Source organism: Pristis pectinata, chromosome 5 (assembly GCF_009764475.1).
Source record: "Pristis pectinata isolate sPriPec2 chromosome 5, sPriPec2.1.pri, whole genome shotgun sequence".
Lineage (NCBI taxonomy): Eukaryota > Metazoa > Chordata > Chondrichthyes > Rhinopristiformes > Pristidae > Pristis > Pristis pectinata.
This window is the reverse complement of record NC_067409.1, coordinates 1,672,021-1,692,128: the sequence shown is the minus strand read 5'-3', so window position 1 is coordinate 1,692,128 and position 20,108 is coordinate 1,672,021. Positions and strand designations below refer to the sequence as shown.

The window sequence follows — 20,108 nt, the reverse complement described above, 5'->3', positions numbered from 1 at the left end:
ATGGACTCTTGACCTCACAATCTACCCTGTTTGACCTTGCACCTTATTGTCTACCTGAAATGCACTTCCCTGTAGCTGTGACACTTTACTCTGTATTCTGTTATTGTTTTACCCTGTACTACCTCAATGCACTGTGTAATGAATTGATCTGTATGAATGGTATGCACGACAAGTTTTTCACTGTACCTCGGTACAAGTGACAATGATAAACCAATACCAATACCTCTTTGCTCCCTTGTTACCCTTCTGCTGAAGGGTGTGTTCCTGTGGTGTACTGCTCTACATTCTATGTTCTAACTCTGCTGCTGTAACAAGCAACAGCTATTTCTCTCCAAGAGCAGCTTTGAAGGAGAGAACAGATCCATAAGACTGTGGTGAGCTCTGCAGGGAGCAGGATCCTGCTCTCCAATCACATCAGCACATCAAAGCATCAGAGGTGATCAACAGGAGAGAGGGGGCAGAGTGTGGAGCTCACTCCCAGGAAAATGTGGGTCTCCGCAGGCAGAGGGGCTAAACACTCCCAGGGGAGAGGGGTGGAGACGGTGGGAGGGTCCCAGTTGGAGGGTGTTTGGGTGGAGACCATGGATTATACCGGGGTGTCCCTGGCTACCGAGCTCCGCGTGGCCACTTGACTGAGGTCTGGCGGTCAGTGGGCAGAGCGAGCCCATCCAAGGACGAGCCACTGACCTCTGCAGCCACTCGCTCCCATCACAAACCCTGGGGAGCACCGGCATAGGAAGGAGCCCAGGGTGTTGGTGCAGTTGGCAGTCACCGGACAGGGACCAGAGCTGGTGTCACACTCGTTCACGTCTGCAGAGAGAAAGGCAGACGTCAGCATCCTGGGGCAGTCTGTCACCCCCTCCCCCAAGATTCCAACTGTCCCCCTCCTCAGCCCTCCCAATCCTCACCCCAGACCCACACACTTCACCGGGGCATCGCAGTGTCTGAGAACTCCCTGCCTCTCAGCAACCCCCTCACCAATGACGGGCCACAGCAAGTGTGTGAAGTAAACACACTGACTCACGATCCTGGGCGACACCCTGTCCCACAGGCAGGGCAGATCCAACAGAGCGATGGCCAAAGATCTGCAGGTGGGAAGGAGTGTGGCTCCGAGAGTCCTGAACATCAACTCCAGGCCCCGTGATTATTCACGGCACCAGGCCAGACACGGGGATGGACACCTGCCCCTGATTACTGCCCACCATCCTCCCTCAGCTGATGGATCAGTGCTCCCCACGTTGAGCAACACGTGGAAGCAGCCCTGAAAGCAGCGAGGACACAGGATGTACTCTGGTTGGGAATTCAGTGGCCATCACTGGGGGGTTTGGTATCACCACCACTGATTGAGCTGGCCGAGTGCCGAAGGACGCCGCTGCCGGACTGGGTCTGCGGCAGGTCCCGAGTGAACCAACGGCAGGGATAAACCACCTGCCCCATAGGCTGTTCCAGGACGCTGACCCAGATGCATCTGCCCTTTGGGGTGACCGTGACCTGAGGGGTAAACCTTTCACACAGGGTAGTCGGTATCGGGAATGAGCTGCCGAAAAACGTGGTGGGGGCAGGAACAGTGACATCAGGACAGATGCTGGACTGAGGGGGGCACAGGGGGAGATGGAATTGATGCAGGCGTGGGATTGGCATGGATATTAGTATGGATGATTGGCATAGACATGGTGGGCCGAAGGGCCTGCTTCTGTGCTGCACAACTCTACAAATCAACATACCGTCCCTTCACAAACTCCCGGGGTCAGACACAGAGTGAAGATCCCTCTACACCGTCCCATCACACACTCCCGGGGTCAGACACAGGGTGAAGCTCCCTCTACAACGTCCCACCACACACTCCTGGGGTCAGGCTAGGGTGAAGCTCCCTCTGCACCGTCCCGTCACACACTCCCAGGGTCAGACACAGGGCGAAGCTCCCTCCACACCATCCCATCACACACTCCCAGGGTCAGACACTATGTGATAACTGGTAATTGGTTTATTATCATCAAATGTACCGAGATACAAGTGAAAAGCTTTTGCTTACGTGCCATCCAGACAGATCATTCCATGTACATGTACCTCGAGGTAGTGAAAAGGAAAAAAAGATGCAGAATATAACATTACAGTTACTGAGAAAGTGCAGTGTTAGTAGCCAAGTAAAGTGCAAGGGCCACAACAAGGTAGACTGAGAGATCAAAAGTTCATCTTTAGTGTACAAGAGGTCCATTCAAGAGTCTTATAACAGCAGGATAGAGGACACAGGTTTAGGTGAGAGGGGAAAGATTTAAAAGGGACTGAGGGGCAACTTTTTCCACACAGTGTGATGGGTATGTGGAACGAGCTGCCAGAGGAAGTGGTAGAGGCGGGTACAATAACATTTCAAAGACAGTTGGACAGGTACATGGATAGGAAACGGTTAGAGGGATAAACAGGACTAGCTCAGCTAGACATTTGGCCAGCATGGATGAGTGGGGCTGAAGGGCCTGCTTCTGTGCTGCACCACTCCATGACAGAGAGGGAAGCTCCCTCTACACTTACCCACACAGCGCTGGCCGTCACTCATCAATCGGAAACCACTGGGACAGCCACAGGCCTCTCCATCTGAAACAAGGTCCTCGGGGCAGCCGCAAGCACTGCCATTCCCAACCACAACCTGGTTGCCAGGACAATCCAGCATTCCGGGCGATTCCAAGTCAACTGCACAACACACAGACAATAAGTTAAAGAACAAATGGTGATTTTGAGAAATTTCCAGGTTATTCTGGGGAATGTTCTGGGACAGAGACTCACAGTCATAGACTCACACAGCACGGCAACAGGCCCTTCAGCCCAATTGGTCCATGCTGACCAAGATGCCCCATCCAAGCTCATCCCATTTGCCAGCGTTTGGCCCATAACCTTCTAAACCTTTCCAATCCATAAAACAGAACACAGAAGAGTACAGCACAGAAACAGGCCCTTCGGCCCACAATGTTGTGCCAAACTAAATAAAATTAGTAATCAATGTGCTTGTTCAACTGTCTTTTAAAAGTTGTTATTGTACCTGCCTCACCCACTTCCTCTGGCAGCTCGTTCCACACACATACCACCCTTTGTGTAAAATAGTTGCCCCTCATGTTCCTCTTAAATCTCTCCCCTCTCATCCTAAACTGTGCCCTCTAGTCTTGATTCCCCAACCCTGGGGAAAAGACTGAGTGCATTCACCCAGAGCACAGCTTAGACACCTCTACACTGTCCCAGAGCAGCGACAGCTCTGGGTCATTGATGGGCTCAGAGAAGCCGTGATCAGCCTGGGGTGTTGCTGCAGCCCGTACTTTCTCAGCTCCTACCACTAATTAGGTTTGTCAAAACCATGTGAGTCGTCCCAAATGTCATCATCTCATATTTTTCAGGAATATATTCCTCTGCCATTGTTTGACGCACTTTACCAGTTCATCAATATTATCTTGCAACCAAGCTAACTTTCTCACTGCATAAATACAGAAAGTAGGACCAGTGAGATGCCAGACAACGAGGACAGCAAATGTGCGACCTTTAGCAGGAATCTTGGGGTCCAAGTCCGTAGCTCTTGAAGGTGGCCACACAAGTAGATAGGGTGGTAAAGAAGGCGTTTGGCATGCTTACCTTCATTGGTCAGGGCATTGCTTATAATAGGCAGGAAGTCAGGAGAGTGGAGGGAGAGAGGGTGGAGGGGAGGGAGTCATTACAGTAAATCGACATTAAATTGGTGCAGAGTTAGGAAGGTTATACAAGATTACAATAGCATCTTGATTAACTACGCCAGTGGGCCGAGGAATGGCAGCTGTATAAAACTTTGGTCAGGCCACACTCGGGAATATCATGTTCCATTCTAGTCACCCCATTACAGGAAGGATGTGGAGGCTTTGGAGAGGGTGCAGAAGAGGCTTACTCGGATGCTGCCTGGATTTGAGGGTATGAACTATAAGGAGAGGTTGGACAAACTTGGGTTATTTTCTCTGGAGTGGCAGAGGCTGAGGGGAGTCCTGAGATAAGTTTATAAAATTTTGAGAGGCACAGATGGAGTAGACAGAATATTTTTCCCAATGTAGAAATGTCAAGTACTAGAGGACGTGTATTTAAGGTGAGGGAGGGGAAGGTTAAAGGAGACGTGTGGGGCGAATTCCTTACGCAGAGTGGTGGATGCTGGAATGGGCTGCCGGGGTGGTGTGGAAGCAGGTACAATTGTGGCTTTTAAGAACTGTTAGACACATAAATTATGCAGAGAATGGAGGGATATGGATCATAAACAGGAGAGATATTCAGCAGCATGGTGAGCACAGCCATGGTGGGCCGAAGGGCCTCTTCCTGTGCTGTACTGTTCTACGTTCTCTGTTTAATCATGCCAATGAGTCCAATGTTAGTGATGGGAATCTATTCCAAAAATAATTTTTTGAAGAGAGGTGTAGTAGATGTTAGGCCTGACCTCTGCAGCCTAAATATAACAGGAATATAACTGATTGCAACTGCCAACCACACTCAGAACAACTGCCGAGCCTGTGCAGTAGTCGGCCTCTGTGGGTCTTCATTCCCACGCTGAATTTCAACTATAAACATGTCAAAAGACTCCTTCCCACCAAGCCCACTGGAACCCACGTCACACTGTCCAAACAAAGGCCATTGCTGAGAATCCCCCACAGAGACACTCACCCTTTGCCCTCCCCCCACTGTGTGGAGACCACACTGCCGTTTCCCAGGCCTCCTGCTTTAAGTGATCACACAGCATCGTGCATTCGTAAACCCACGCTGACTTTGTCCCAGGCACACCAGAGACTGTAGGCGCTGCAATCTGGAGCAACACTCGGGAGGAACTCAGCGAGTCAGGCAGCATCTGTGGGCAGTCGACGTTTCAGGTTGAGACCCTTCATCTGCACTGACTTTGTCCTGTCCTGTCCTGTTATTTCTTTCCAAGTCTTGTGTCATGACATCAGATATGATGAGCACAATCCCTCAGTGATGTTACCCTTCCTGGTCTCTCGTTCCTTGCTTTTTCTCTGCTCCTTTTCTAACACACTCAGGCTGCATTTGCCACACTCCAGTCAGCAGGCAATTTCATTATATTTTTAATTTCATTGATCGGCCGTTCACCTTGTATGGAGCACATGCTGAGTCGGTCGTAGGAAACATTTCCCCATTACGGAAGTATCTAAAAGTGAAGGACGTAGGTTTCGAGGGGACCTGAGGAAGGTTGGAATTTGGAACGCGCTGCCTGAGGTGGTGGTGGAGAAAGCCCTGCGTGAATTCAGATGTGTCATGCCCCGGAGAACTGCGCTCCCCTCACTTACCCTGCCGGAGGTCAGTGGCCAGGAGAATCCCAGTCATGTTCGCAGGAAGTTCCGTCACGTTCTGAAAACATGGGAGAGACCAGGGAATCACAGAGAGGTGGGTGAGGAGGGAAACAAGGGAGGGGGTTGGGGGGAGACGCCGGGGAGAGAACACAGCACAGAAAGAGGGTGCATGAGAGTAGGGGAGGGGTTAGGTAGAAGAGGAGGAGGGGCGAGGGGGAAGAGGGGCGATGCGAAAGGGGGTGTGGAGGGAGGGAGTCATTACAGTAAATCGACATTAAATTGGTGCAGAGTTAGGAAGGTTATACAAGATTACAATAGGACCTTGATTAACTACGCCAGTGGGGCCGAGGAATGGCAGACGGAGCTTAACGCAGATAAATGAGAGGTGTTGCATTTTGGTAAGGCAAACCAGGGCAGGACTTGCACAGTAAATGGTAGGGCCCTGGGGAGTGTTGTAGAACAAAGCGACCTAGGGGTGCAGGGACATATTTCCTTGAAAGTGGTGCCACAGGTAGACACGGGTGGTGAAGGCGTTTGCCACACTTTCCTTCCTCAGTCAGGATATCGAGTGGAGGAGTTGGGACGTCATGTTCCAGCTGTACAAGACGTTGGTAAGGCACAATCGGAGTACTGCGTACTACAGTTCTGGTCACCCTGCCGTAGGGAGGGAGGTCGTTAAAGTGGACAGGGAGCAGAAAAAGATTGACGAGGATGTTACTGGGACTGGAGGGTGTGAGTTCTAAGGAGCAGCTCGACAGGCTGGACTTCCTTCTCAAGGAGCATGGGAGGCTGAGGGATGACATATCAGAGGGAGATAAAATCATGAGAGGCACAGATAAGGTGAATAGCCATAATCTTTAACCCAAAGGTAGGGGAGTCCAAAACTAGAGGGCATGGGCATAAAGTGAGGGAGGAGAGGTATAAAAGGGACCTGAGGGGCAACATTTCCCCACACAAGAGGGTAAAGGGTAGAAGATAGAACATTACAGCACAGTACAGGCCCTTCAGCCACGATGTTGTGGCTGACATTTTATCCTGCTCTAAGATCTATCTAACCCTTCCCTCCCACATAGCCCCTCATGTGGCTATCTAACAGTCTCTTAAATGTCCCTAATGTATCTGCCCCCACAATCTCTGCTGGCAGTGCGTTCAACGCACCCACCACTCTCTGTGTAAAAAACTTACCCCTGACGTCCCCCTTATACCTTCCTCCAATCACCTTAAAATCATGCCCCCTCGTGTTAGCCATTGTCACCCTGGGGGAAAAAGTCTCTGACTGTCCATTCGATCTATGCCTCTTATCATCTTGTACAACCTCTATCAAGTCCCCTCTCATCCTCCTTCTCTCCAAAGGGAAAATCCCGAGCTCACGTCAAACCTATCCTCATAAGACATGCTCTCCAATCCAGGCAGCATCCTGGTAAATCTCCTCTGCACCCTCTCTAAAGCTTCCACATCCTTCCTATAATGAGGTGACCAGAACTGAACACAATACTCCAAGTGTGGTCTGACCAGAGTTCTATAGAGCTGCAACATTACCTCGTGGCTGTTGAACTCAATACCCCAACTAATGAAGGCCCACACACCATACGCCTTCTTAACAACCCTATCGACCTGTGTGGCAACCTTGAGGGATCTATGGACGTGGACCACAAGATCCCTCTGTTCCTCCACACTGCTAAAGAGTCCTGCCATTCAAATTCCATCTCCCCAACTTTTCCGGGTCAACTCCATCTGCCATTTCCGTCGGTAAATGGAACAAGCTGCCAGAGGGTTGAGGTGGGTACAATTATACCGTTTAAAAGACAGGGATGGGAAAGGTTTAGAGGGACATGGGCCAAATGCGGGAAAATGGGACTAGCTCAGGTAGGCTAACTTGGTCAGCATGGATGAGTTGGGCTGAAGGGCCTGTTTCCATGCTGTTTGACTAGCTGTGTATGAATCAGTGTTTCAGAAAAGCTTGAGAACAACATACCACCAATCTGAAGGACAGCTTCTTCCCCACTGTTACAAGAGTCTTGAATGGATTGGTTACATAACACTTATTACAGCGCCAGCGACCCGGGTTCAATTCCCGCCACTGTCTGTAAGGAGTTTGTACGTTCTCCCCGTGTCTGTGTGGGTTTCCTCCAGGTGCTCCGGTTTCCTCCCACCTTCCAAAGACGTACGGGTTAGGAAGTTGTGGGCGTGCTATGTTGGCGCCGAAGGAGTGGCGACACTTGTGGGCTGCCCCCCCCCAGCACATTCTCAGTAATTCAAAAAGCCTCATTTTACTGTGTGTTTTGATGTAAATGTGACTAATAAATAAATATGTTATCTCTTATGGTGGCAAAGGTGAACTCTTGATCTCTCAATCTATCTCATCATGGCCCTTGCACCTCACCTACAAGTGCTGCACTTTCTCTGTAACTGTGATACGATATTATCTTATCCCCTTTTATGACCTCGAAGTACTCCTGTATGGAATGATTTACCTGGATGGCACGCATGCAAAACCTCTTCACTGCATCTCAGTTTTTATGGAGATTATCTTCCTTGCTTTTGTGCTGTGTCCATTTGGTAAACCCCGGACCCTGTGTACTTTCCCTACTTTCTCAAAAGGGAACATGTGGAGCAGGAAGGCATTTTCATTGCTCATTCACAAGGGCCCTGAAGATTAGAAAGCCCAGGAACGCAGCAAAGGAGGAGAGGGGGGTGGGGGAGAGGCACCGGGTGAAACTGAGGTTACTGAGAGACAGAAAATCAAACAGAATCAGAGTAACAGCAGTAAACAGATCATTTACATCCCGTGGGGGGGGGGGGAGAGATGAAGGGGAGGGGGAGGGGGAGGGGTGAGTGAGGAGGAGGAGGAGGGGGAGGGGGAGGGGTGAGGGTGAGTGAGGAGGGGAGGGAAGGGGCAGGAGGGGAAGAGGGGGCGGGGGAGGGGGATGGGTAGGGGGAGGGGGAGGGGGGAGGGGGAGGGGGAGGTGGGAAGGGGAGGTGGAAGGGGGAGGTGCGAGGGAGGGGGGAGGTTCGAGAGAGGGGGGAGGTGGGACGGAAGGGGGAGGGGGGGAGGTGGGGGGAGGGGGGAGGGGGAGTGGGAGGGAGGGGGGGAGGGGGTGGAGGTGGGGGAGGGTGGGGGGGAGAGGGGAGGGGGGGAGGGGGAGTGAGGGGGGGAGGGAATGGGGAGGAGGAGGGGGAGGGGGGAGAGGTGGGAAGGGTTGAGAGGTGGGAGGGGGGGAGTGGGAGGGAGGGAGGGGGGAGGTGGGAGGGAGGGGGGGGAGGTGGGAGGAGAGGGGAGGGGGGGAGGTGGGAGGGAGGGGGGAGGGAGGGGGGAGGGGGTGGCAGGTGGGGGGGGGGGGAGGGGGGAGGGGGAGGGGGGTGGGGGAGGAGGGGTGAGGGGGGGAGGGGGGATGGGGAGGGAGGGGGGAAGGGGAGGGAGGGGGAGGGAGGGGGAGGGAGGGGGGAGGGGGGAGTGAGGGGGGTGGGGAGGAGGGGGGAGGGAGGGGGATGGAGGGGGAGGGAGGGGGAAGAGAGGGGGGAGGGCGGGGGGGGGGAGGGAGGGGGGGAGGGAGTGGGGAGGGAGGGTTTAGGGAGGGGGAGGGGAGGGTCAGGGAGGGGGAGGCGAGGGAGGGGGTGGGGGGAAGAGAGGGGGGAGGGGGAGGGGGAGGGGGGGAGAGGGGGGAGGGAGAGGGGAGGGTAGGGAGAGGGGAGGGGAAGGGAGGGGAAGGGGAGGGGGAGGGGAAGGGGAGGGGAAGGGGAGGGGGGAGGGAGGAGGGGGGAGTGAGCAGGGGGAGTGGAGGGGGGAGGGGGGAAGAGGGGAGGGGAGGGGGGGAGGTGGGGAAGGGGGGAGGGGAGAGGGGAGGGGGAGGGGAGAGGGGAGGGGAGAGGGGGGAGGGGGAGAGGGGGGGGAGGGGTGGAGGGGGGAGGGAGGGGGAGATGGGAGGGAGGGGGGGGAGATGGGAGGGGGGAGATGGGAGGGGGGAGATGGGAGGGAGGGAGGGAGGGAGGGGGGAGATGGGAGGGAGGGAGGGGGGGAGATGGGAGGGAGGGAGGGGGGGGAGATGGGAGGGAGGGAGGGGGGAGAGGGAGGGGAGGGGGGGAGATGGGAGGGAGGGGGGAGATGGAGAGGGAGGGAGGGGGGAGATGGGAGGGAGGGAGAGGGGAGCTGGGATGGAGGGGGAGATGGAAGGGAGGGAGGGGAGATGGGAGGGGGAGATGGGAGGGAGGGAGGGAGGGGGAGATGGGAGGGGAGATGGGAGGGTGATGGGAGGGGGAGATGGGAGGGAGGGAGGAGGGGGAGGGGAGGGAGGGAGGGAGGGAGGGGGGAGATGGGAGGGAGGGAGGGGGAGATGGGAGGGAGGGAGGGAGGGGGGAGATGGGAGGGAGGGAGGAGATGGGAGGGAGGGAGTGAGGAGATGGGAGGGAGGGAGGGGAGATGGGAGGGAGGGAGGGAGGGAGGGCGGAGATGGGAGGGAGGGAGGCGGGAGATGGGAGGGAGGGAGGGAGGGGGAGATGGGAGGGAGGGAGGGAGGGAGGGGGGAGATGGGAGGGAGGGAGGGGGAGATGGGAGGGAGGGAGGGAGGGGGGAGATGGGAAGGAGGGAGGGGGAGATGGGAGGGAGGGAGGGGGAGATGGGAGGGAGGGAGGGAGGGAGGAGGGGGGGAGATGGGAGGGAGGGAGGGAGGCGGAGATGGAGGCAGGGAGGGGAGGACGGGAGGGAGGGAGGGAGGGAGGGGGGAGAGGGACGAAGGGAGGAGATGGGAGGGAGGGAGGGAGGAGATGGGAGGGAGGGAGGGAGGGGGAAGATGGGAGGGAGGGAGGGAGGGGGGGGGAGGGAGGGAGGGGGGAGATGGGAGGGAGGGAGGGGGGAGATGGGAGGGAGGGAGGGGGGAGATGGGCGGGAGGGCGGGAGGGAGGGAGGGGGAGATGGGAGGGAGGGAGGGGGAGATGGGAGGGAGGGAGGGAGGGAGGGGGGAGATGGGAGGGAGGGAGGGAGGGAGGGGAGATGGGAGGGAGGGAGGGGGGAGATGGGAGGGAGGGAGGGGGAGATGGGAGGGAGGGAGGGAGGGAGGCGGGAGATGGGAGGGAGGGAGGGGGAGATGGGAGGGAGGGAGGGGGAGATGGGAGGGAGGAGGGAGGCGGAGATGGGAGGGAGGGAGGGGGGAGATGGGAGGGAGGGAGGGAGGGAGGGGGGAGATGGGAGGGAGGGAGGAGATGGGAGGAGGGAGGGAGGAGATGGGAGGGAGGGAGGGAGGGGAAGATGGGAGGGAGGGAGGAGGAAGGGGAGATGAGAAAGGAGGGAGGGAGGGGGTGATGCGAGGGGGAGTGGGTGGGAGGGAGGGAGGGGGGGAGATGGGAGGGAGGGAGGGAGGGGGGGAGATGGGAGGGAGGGAGGGGGGGAGATGGGAGGGAGGGAGAGAGGGGGGGATATTGGAGGCAGGGAGGGGGGAGTTGGGGGGGAGAGAAGGGGGAGGGGGGAGAGGGAAGGGGAGGAGGGGAGAGGGGGGAGGCAAGAGGGGGGAGGGAGGGGGGAGGGACGGAGGGAGGGTGAGGGGGGGAGGGAGGCGGAGGGGGGGAGGGAGGGGGAGAGGGGGGGAAGGGGGGAGGGAGGGGGGGAGGGGGGAGGGGAGGGAGGGGGGAGGGTGGAGGGAGGGGAGGGAGGGAGTGAGGTGGGGGGGAGGGGAGGGGGGAAGGGGAAGGGGGAGGGGGGAAGGGGAAGGGGAGAGGGGGGAAGGGGAGGGGGGAAGGGGGAGAGGGGGGAAGGGGGAGAGGGGGGAGGGGGAAGGGTGGAAGCGGGCAGGGGGAGTGGAGTGGGAAGGGGAGGGGGAAGGGGAAGGGGAGGGGGAAGGGGGGAGGGGGAGCGCAGTGGGAAGTGGAGGGGGGAAGGGGAAGGGGAGGGGGGAAGGGGGGGAAGTGGGGAAGGGGAGGGAAGGGGGGGAGGGGGGAGGGGGGTAGGGGGAGGGGGGAGGGAGGGGGGAGGGAGGGGGGAGTGGGGAGGGAGGGGGGAGTAGCGGGAGGGGGGGAGGGAGTGGGGAGGGAGGGAAGGGGAGGGAAGTGGAGGGGAGAGGGGGAGATAAGGGGGGGGGAGAGGGGGAGGGCTCTCAGTCATGGCCATGCAGTCATCAGTGTGTAGGGAGTAGAGTAGAGGGCTGAGGACGCAGCTTTGTGGGGCACCAGCATTGAGTATAATCGTGCTGGAGGTGTTGCCCCTTTCCTCATTGATTGCGGTCTGTTGGTCAGAAAGTCAAGGATCCAGTTGCAGAGGTCCCTTAAGGATCAGTGTGGTCGTCTATGTGTGGAGCTACGGAGATGGGAGAGGTCTTAAATGAATACTTCTTGTCTGTATTTACCGTAGAGGTCAAGTCAGGTTTATTGTCAGCAACACACAAAGCACTGGAGGAAGTCAGATGGTCAGGCAGCATCTTTGGAGGGAAATGGACAGCCGATGTTTTAGGCCAAGACCTTCACCGGGACTCCTGCGCTGTGTGTTGCTCCAGATTCTAGCAACGGCCGTCTCTTGTGTCTCCAAGTTTATTGCCATGTGCACAAGTACGGTGAGGAACAGCTACAATGGAAACGTTGCTTGCAGAAGCATCACAGGCACGTATTGTTTATTGCTGCACATGGACCGAGATGCAGCGAAAAGCTTTGTTTGCGTGCCATCCAGACAGATCATTCCGTACATAAGTACATCGAGGTAGTACAAAAGGACAAACAACAACAGAATGCAGTATATAGTGTTACAGAGAACGTGCGATGCAGATAGACAGATAGGGTGCAAGGCCATGACGAGATAGAATGAGAGATCAAGAACTCATTCTACCTCGGGTCGTGGAAGCTAGGGAATTCAGGGAATGTCCTGAAGCATATAGATGTTACGAAAGAGGAGATGTTGGTGGTCTTGAGGTGCAGAAAGGTGGATAAATCCCCAAGGCCTGACCAAGTGTATCCTGGAACATGGAAACCAGCCTCCCCTCCATGGAGTCTACAGTTCTCGCTGCCTCGGTAAAGCAGCCAACATAATCAAAGACCCCAACCAGCCCGGACATTCTCCCTTCTCTCCTCTCCCATCAGGCAGAAGATACAAAAGCCTGAAAACATGTACCACCAGGCTCAAAGACGGCTATTATAAGACAATTGAACGGTTCCCTAGTACGATAAAATGGACTCTTGACCTCACAATCTACCTCGTCATGGCCTTGCACCTTACTGTCAGCCTGCACTGCACTTTCTCTGTAACTGTAACACTTATTCTGCATTCTGTTATTGTTTTCCCTTGCACTACCTCAATGCACTGTGTAATGAATTGATCTGTATGGGTAGTATGCAAGACAAGTTTTTCACTGTACCTCGGTACATGTGACAATAATAAACCAATTTACCAAAGAAGGCAAGGAACTTGCTGGGGCCCTGACACAGGTATCTGCATCTTCCTTACCCGCGGGTGAGGTCCCAGAAGACTAGAGGGTGGCTAATGTTGTGCCTTTATTAAGAAGGGCTGCAAGGACAAGCCAGGAAACTACAGGCCGGTGAGCCGAACATCAGTGGTGGGAAAATTACTGGAGGGGATTCTGAGGGACCGAGGTGATCATGGGCATGAGAAATCATGTCTCACACATTTAGCAGCGTTTTCTGACCAAGAGCATTGACGAGGGCAGGGCGGTTGACATCGTTTACATTGGAGTTTAGCAAGACTTTTGACAAGGTCCCACATGGTAGGCTGATCTGGAAGGTTAGATCACATGGGATCTAGGATGAGTTAGCCAATTGGATACAAAACTGGCATGACAAGTAAGTTTGCGGGTGACACCAAAATCAGTGGTGTGGTGGTCAGTGAAGGCAATTGTCTCAAGTTACAACAGGACCTGGATCAACTGGGAAAGTGGGCAAAGGAACGGCTGATGGAATTTAACTCAGACAAGTGTGAAGTGATGCATTTTGGGAAGTTAAACCAGGGCAGGACTTACACAGTGAATGGTAGGGCCCTGGGGAGTGTTGTACAACAGAGAGACCAGGGGCACAGGTACATAGTTCCCTGAAAGTGGCGACACAGGTGGACCAGGTGGTGAAGAAAGCATATGGCACACTTGCCATTGTCAGATGGGGCATTGAGTACAGGAGTTGGGATGTCATGTTACAGAGCTAAAGGATGTTGGTGAGACCGCACCTGGAGTATTGCATGCAGTTCTGGTCACCGAACTACAGGAACGATGTCATTAAGCTGGAGAGGGTGCATAAGAGATTCACCAAGATGTTGCCAGGACTGGAGGGCTTGTATTATAAGGAGAGACTGTTTTCCTGGAGTGAAGGAGGCTGAGGGGTGACCCTCTACAGGGGTATAAAATCACAAGGGGTATAAATAAGGTGGATGGTCACAGTCTTTTCCCCAGGTAGCGGCGTCCAAAATTAGAAGGCACAGGTTTAAGGTGACAGGGAAGAGGTTTAAAGGAGACCTGAGGGGCAACTTTCTCTCACAGGGAGCAGAGGGTTTATGGAAAAAGCTGAAAAAGCAACAAGATGCTGGAGGAACTCAGCAGGCCAGGCAGCATCCGTGGGGAAAAGCAGGCGGTCAACATTTCAGGTCAGGACCCTTCCCTAGGACTGAAGATAGGAAAAGGGGAAGCCCAGTATATGGGGGGGGAGAAAGAGCAGTGATATGTGGACAAAAGAGGGGATGCGGGGTGGGCACAGGGTGGTGATAGGTAGATGCAGTCCTTTGTTTCTCCTCTCTGGACCGAGCTGCCAGAGGAAGCGGTAGAGGTGGGTACAACGACAATGTTTAAAACCCCCCCACACACACATCCCGGGCCTGTGCCCCACTGGAGTTTGCTCTGGCTGCTGCAGCCCCCTTACTGAGGCCCCTCTGCCCTCTGTGCTGCAGATGTGGACGAGTGTATCCTGCCCCAGGCCTGTCCCTCGAACATGGACTGCCACAACTGTCCCGGCTCCTTCGTCTGTGAATGTCTGCCAGGGTACGTCCGCTCGCTGGATGGCCAGAGCTGTGTGGGTGAGTGCGGGCACAGCGATTGTCCAGAATACACACCACCGGGGAGGGCTGGGGTGGGGTTGGTGGGGGGGTGAGGTTGGGTGGGTCTGTGGATGGGGCAGGTCTATGGGTGGGGCGTGAGGGGTTGGTCTGCGGGTGAGGTTGGGTAGGGTGGGGCTGTGGTGGGGTGGGTCTATGGGTGTGAAGCTGAGCGGTGGGTCCGTGGGTGGGGTTGATGAGTGGATCTGTGGGTGGGGTGGGTGTCTGTGGGTGGAATGGGTGGGGAGTGAGGGGTAGGTCTGTGGGTGGGGTGGGTCGGGATGGGTGGGGTGGGTGAGCCTGTGGGTGGGGAGTAAGGTGTTGGTGGGGTGTGTGAGGTGGGTCTGTGGGTGGGGTGGGCATAGGTCAGTGGTAGGGTTTGGTAGGTCTGTGAGTGGGGTGGGTCTGTGGGTGAGGTGATTCTATGGGTAGGGTTGGGTAGTGTGTGGGTGGGATGGGTGGGGTTCAGTGGGTCTGTGGCTGGGGAGTAGGGATGTGAGTGGGTGGGGTGGGGTTGGGTGGGTCTCTGGGGGGGTGGGGTGGGTCAGTGGTGGGGTTGGGTGGGTCAGTGAGTGGGTGGGGTTGGATAAGTGGTTGGGTTGGGTGGGCTGTGGGTGGGTGGGGTTGGGTCAGTGGTGGGTTGGGTGGGTCTGTGGGTGGGGTGGGTGTGGGTCTGTGGGTGGGGTGGCGTTGGGTGAGTGGTGGGGTTGGGTGGGTCTGTGGGTGGGGTGGGTGAGGTGGGTCTCTGGGTGGGGTGGGGTTGGGTCAGTGGTGGGGTTGGGTGGGTCTGTGGGTGGGGTGAGTGAGGAGGGTCTGTGGGTGTGTGGGGTTGGGTCAGTGGTGGAGTTGGGTGGTTCTGTGGCTGGGGTGGGGGTGGGTCAGTGGCGGGGTTGGGTGGGTCTGTGGGTGGGGTGGGTGAGGTGGGTCTGTGGGTGGGGCGGGCTTAGGTCAGTGGTGGGGTTGGGTGGGTCTGTGTCTGGGGTGGGGTTGGGTCAGGGGTGGGGTCAGTGGTGGGGTTGGGTGGGTCTGTGGGTGGGGTGGGGTTGGGTCAGTGGTGGGTTGGGTGGGTCTGTGGGTGGGGTGGGGTTGGGTCAGTGGGGTTGGGTGGGTCTTTGGGTGGGGTGCGGTTGGGTCAGTGGTGGGGTTGGGTGGGTCTGTGGGTGGGGTGGGGTTGGGTCAGTGTGGGGTGGGGGTGGGTCTGTGGGTGGGGTGGGGTTGTGTCAGTGGTGGGGTCAGTGGTGGGGTTGGGTGGGTCTCTGGGTGGGCTGGGGTTGGGTCAGTGGTGGGGTTGGGTGGGTCTGTGGGTGGGGTGTGGTTGGGTCAGTGGTGGGGTAGGGTGGGTCTATGGGTGGGGTTGGGTCGGGTCAGTGGTGGGGTTGGGTGGGTCTGTGGGTGGGGTAGGGTTGGGCCAGTGGTGGGGTTGGTTGGGTCTGTGGGTGGGGTTGGGTGGGTCTGTGGGTGGGGTGGAGTTGGGTCAGTGGTGGGGTCAGTGGTGGGGTTGGGTGGGGCTATGAGTGGGGTGGGGTTGGGGCAGTGGTGGGGTAGTGTAGGTCTGTGGGTGCGGTGGGGTTGGGTCAGTGGTGGGGTTGGGTGGGTCTGTGGCTGGGGTGGGGTTGGGTCAGTGGTGGGGGAGGGTGGGTCTGTGGGTGGGGTGGGGTTGGGTCAGTGGTGGGGTTGGGTTGTTCTGTGGGTGGGGTGGGGTTGGGTCAGTGGTGGGGTTGGGTGGGTCTGTGGGTGGCGTGGGGTTGGGTCAGTGGTGGGGTAGGGTGGGTTTGTGGGTGGGGTGGGGTTGGGCAGTTGGGGTTGGGTTGGTTCAACGGTGGGGTTGGGTGGGTCTGTGGGTGGGGTGGGGTTGGGTCAGTGGTGGATGGTGGGTCTGTGGTGGGGTGGGTGAGGGTCTGTGGTGGGGTGGGGTTGGTCAGTGGTGGGGACAGTGGTGTGGTTGGGTGGGTCGATGGGTGGGGTGGGGTTGGGTCAGTGGTGGTGTTGGGTGGGTCTGTGGCTGGGGGGGGTTGGGTCAGTTGTGTGGTTGGCTGGGACTGTGGTTGGGGTGGGGTTGGGTCAGTGGTGGGGTGGGGGTGGGTCTGTGGGTGGGTGGGGTTGGGTCAGTGGTGGGGTTGGGTGGGTCTGTGGTTTGGGTGTGGTTGGGTCAGTGGGGGGTACGGTGTGTCTATGGGTGGGGTTGGGTGGGTCTGTGGCTGGGGTGTCGTTGGGTCAGTGGTGGGGTTGGGTGGGTCTATGGGTGGGGTGGGGGGTTGGGTGGGTCTGTGGGTGGGGTGGGGTTGGGTCAGTGGTGGGGTTGGGTTGGCTCATTGGTGGGGTTGGGTGTGTCTGTGGGTGGGGTTGGTTGGCTCTGTGGGTGGGGTGGGGTTGGGTCAGTGGTGGGGTTGGGTGGGTCTGTGGGTGGGGTGGGTTTGGGTCAGTGGTGGGGTTGGATGGGTCTGTGGGTGGGGTGGGGTTGGGTCAGTGGTGGGGTTGGGTGGGGCTGTGGGTGCGGTGGGGTTGGGTCATTGGTGGGGTAGGGTGGGAGCTGTGGGTGGGGTGGGGTTGGGTCAGTGGTGGGGTTGGGTGGGTCTGTGGGTGGGGTCGGTGAGGTTGGGTCCTGAGGGTGGGTGTGAAGCATCTCACGGTTTCAGGGGGTACGATCATGGGGCAGTGAATTCTGTTGCGGCTGAAATTCAGGAGCAGCCACTGGGGGGCCAGTGTAGATGAAATGGTGGGGAGGGAATCCCATTGGCTGTTGTGGGTTGTTAAAAATCCTTTCAGCCAATCCCGTGCGATATTGTGGCAGCTAATCAAGGGCATGCAGTGAGGGAATCCCAGCAGTGTTCTGTATCTGGTTCCACCAATCACCTGCCGCCTCTGACCCCTCCCCTCCACCCCCGACCCCCCCCTTTCCCACCCGCCCCCACCTGCCCATCAGCTCCTCCTTCACCTGGATCCACCAATCACCTCCCAGCCCCTGCCTCGCCCATCGCCCTCACCTCTTTATCCTGACCACCTCCCCTCCACACTCCCAGTCCTGATGCAAGGTCTCGACCCGGATCGTCGATCATCGCTCTGCCTCCACAGAGGCCGCCTGACCTGCTGTCTCGCCCTTTTATCCCCCTCCTCTCTCGACTGTGGTTTGGATTGGCTGGAGAGTGGGTGGGCCGCGTGCCATTGGACAGGTTGTGTGCGGCGCTGAACCTCTTCCCCTGCTCTCTCTGACAGATTGTGGACGAGTGCGCCTTCGAGGAGCGTTTGCCGCCGCGAGCTGGGGAACCAGTGCATCAACGTGCCGGGCAGCTACAACTGCAGCTGCCAGCCCGGATTCCAGCCGCAGGGGAGGCGGCCTGTCTGGGTACGAGTGAGCCTCTCCCCTCACCCCTCCATGTCCTCTCGTTCACTGGGCATGAACAGCAGGGGAAGGCCATTCAGCCCTTGAGACATATTCCTACTACCTGCCCACAGCCCAGGGTGCCTTCGGTGACTTCAAATCTCTCCACCCACTGAACACAGAACAGTACATCACAGGAACAGGCCCCTCGACCCACCATGTCAGTGTCAAACACAATGCTGAATTAAACTTTGTCCCTTCTGACTGTACGTGATCCATATCCCTCCTTCCTCTGCATATTCCTGTGTTTATCTAACAACCTCTTGAACAGCTTTATCATATTTGTCTCCACTCCTATCCCTGGCAGCCCACTCCAGGCACCCACCTTTCCCTGCGTAATAAAAATAAACTTGCCCAGCACATCCCCATTGAACTATCCCCTTCTCACCTGAAAGCTATGCCCTCCAGTATTTCAATTTTGACGCTGGGAAAAAGACTCGTACTGTCTACACTGTCTGTGCCTCTCATAATTTTATAAACCTCCATCGGGTCTCCCCTCAGCCTCCGACGCTCCAGAGAAAATAACCCTAGTTTGTCCGACCTCTCCTCATAGCACGTGCTTTCTAATCCAGGCGCATCCTGATAAACCTCCTCTGCACCCTCTCCAAAGCCTCCACAACCCTTCCTGTAATGGGGCAACTGAGAACTGCACACAAGACTCCAAGTGCAGCCTCACCAAGGTTTATACAGCTGCAACATGACTTCCACTTCCTGACTCAACTGATGAAGGCAAGCATGCCACAAGCCGTCTTTGTCACCCTATCTACTTGCATTGGGAGCTGTGGATTTGGACCCCAACATCAGTCCATTGGGTTACTGCAGGGTGGGTTCTGTGACACTCTATGTCGCGGGCATGGACTCACTGCCAGCGGCTGCTCCTGACCACCTCTCCCCGTCTCTCTGCAGACATTGATGAGTGCTCGGAGGATGCAGCGGTGTGTGCCCAGGGCCAGTGTGTGAACACACTGGGGAGTTACCAGTGTGGCTGTCCCCCCGGCTTCCGTGGCAACGGGACCGACTGTGAAGGTTCGTACCCCTAGTGAGGTGGTAGTAGTCCCATCTCGTTCGGCCCTCGCACTGTCCACACCCTCCCCCCTCGCCAGCAGTTACACTGAGACTAGAATAGCAGCTCCCACGGTGACACCAGAGACGGCAGATGCCAGAATCTGGAGCAAACACACAACTGCTGGAGGAACTCAGCAGGTCGAGCAGCATCTGTGCGGGGAAAGCGATTGTCAACGTTTTGGCTCAAAACACTGCATCAGCACTGGGAGTGGAGAGGGGAGATGTGGTGAGTATACTGTATACTGGCCCTCTCCCCTCTCAGTCCTAATGCAGGGTTTTGACCTGAAACGTCGACAATTCCTTCCTGCTCCCACAGTTGCTGCTTGACCTGCTGAGTTCCTCCAGCAGATTGTTTGTTGTGAATCACGGAGTCACACAGCAAGGGGGGTGGGAGGGGGAGGGGAGGCGGGGGAGGGGGGGAGGGTGTGAGAGGGGGGGAGAGGGGTGAGGGGGGATGGGGGAGGGGGGAGTGAAGCGGGAGGGGGATGGGGGAGAGGAGGGGGGAGGGTAGGGAGAGGGGAGGGGAAGGGGAGGGGAAGGGGGGGGGGAGGGAGGAGGGGGGAGGGAGCAGGGGGGAGGGGAGGGGGGAGTTGGGGAAGAGGGGAGGGGAGGTGGGGGAAGGGGGAGGGGGAACGGAGGGGGGGAGGGGAGGGAGGAGAGCGGGGAGGGGAGGGGGGAGAGGGGGAGGGGAGAGGGGAGGGGGAGAGGGGGGAGGAGGGAGAGGGGGGTGGTGGGGGGAGAGGGTGGAAGTGGGGGGGAGGTGGGGAGAGGGGAGGTGGGGGAGGAGGGGTAAGTGTGGGGGGAAGGTGGTGGGGAGTAGGATTTGGACGGGATGACTGCGCGGTGGGGGTGCGGGGCAGTGGCTGCTGAAACACAGGAACTGTTTAACCGCTCCCCGGCCGCGGGAGGGGATCCACTCACCGCAGCGCCGCACAGGGCGAGGGCCAGCGGGCAGAGCAGGAAGCCGACCGCCATCCCACCGCCCCTGAACCGACGGCCGAGCAGCAACAGCCAGAAACCCGAGAAGTGTTCGGTCAGACTGTTGTCAAGTGCCAGAGATCGGGAGGGTCCGCGGGAGGGAGGGTCCAAGAGAGAGGCGGTGGGAGGGCTCGGGGAAAGGATGGGTCCAGAGGGAGGGAGGGAGGGTCCTGCAGTGTGTGAGAGTGTGTTAGAGAGAGGGGTGGGAAGGGGATGGGGAGGGGGAAGGGGGAGGGGGAGAGGGAGGGAGGGGGAGGGGAGGGAAGGGGAGAGGGAAGGAGAGGAGGGAGGGGAGTGGGTGAGGGGAGAGGGGAGGGGACGAGGAGAGGGGAGGGGGAGAGGGGAGGGGAGGGGGAGAAGGGAGAGGGGGGAGGGGAAGGGGAGG

General features: G+C 57.7%; 1 long non-coding RNA gene across 1 annotated transcript in view; it reads right to left on the bottom strand.

Moving 5' to 3' along the window:
- Positions 1-695: 695 nt before the first annotated feature.
- The window catches only part of LOC127570706 (uncharacterized), a 62,025-nt gene continuing 42,612 nt past the window's right edge, over positions 696-20,108 (bottom strand). Inside the window, exons 2-3 of the long non-coding RNA XR_007956381.1 lie at positions 2,527-2,685; positions 696-810 (exon numbers count right to left, since the gene is read on the bottom strand). This is a non-coding gene — a long non-coding RNA (uncharacterized LOC127570706). The remainder of the gene's footprint in view (positions 811-2,526; positions 2,686-20,108) is intronic.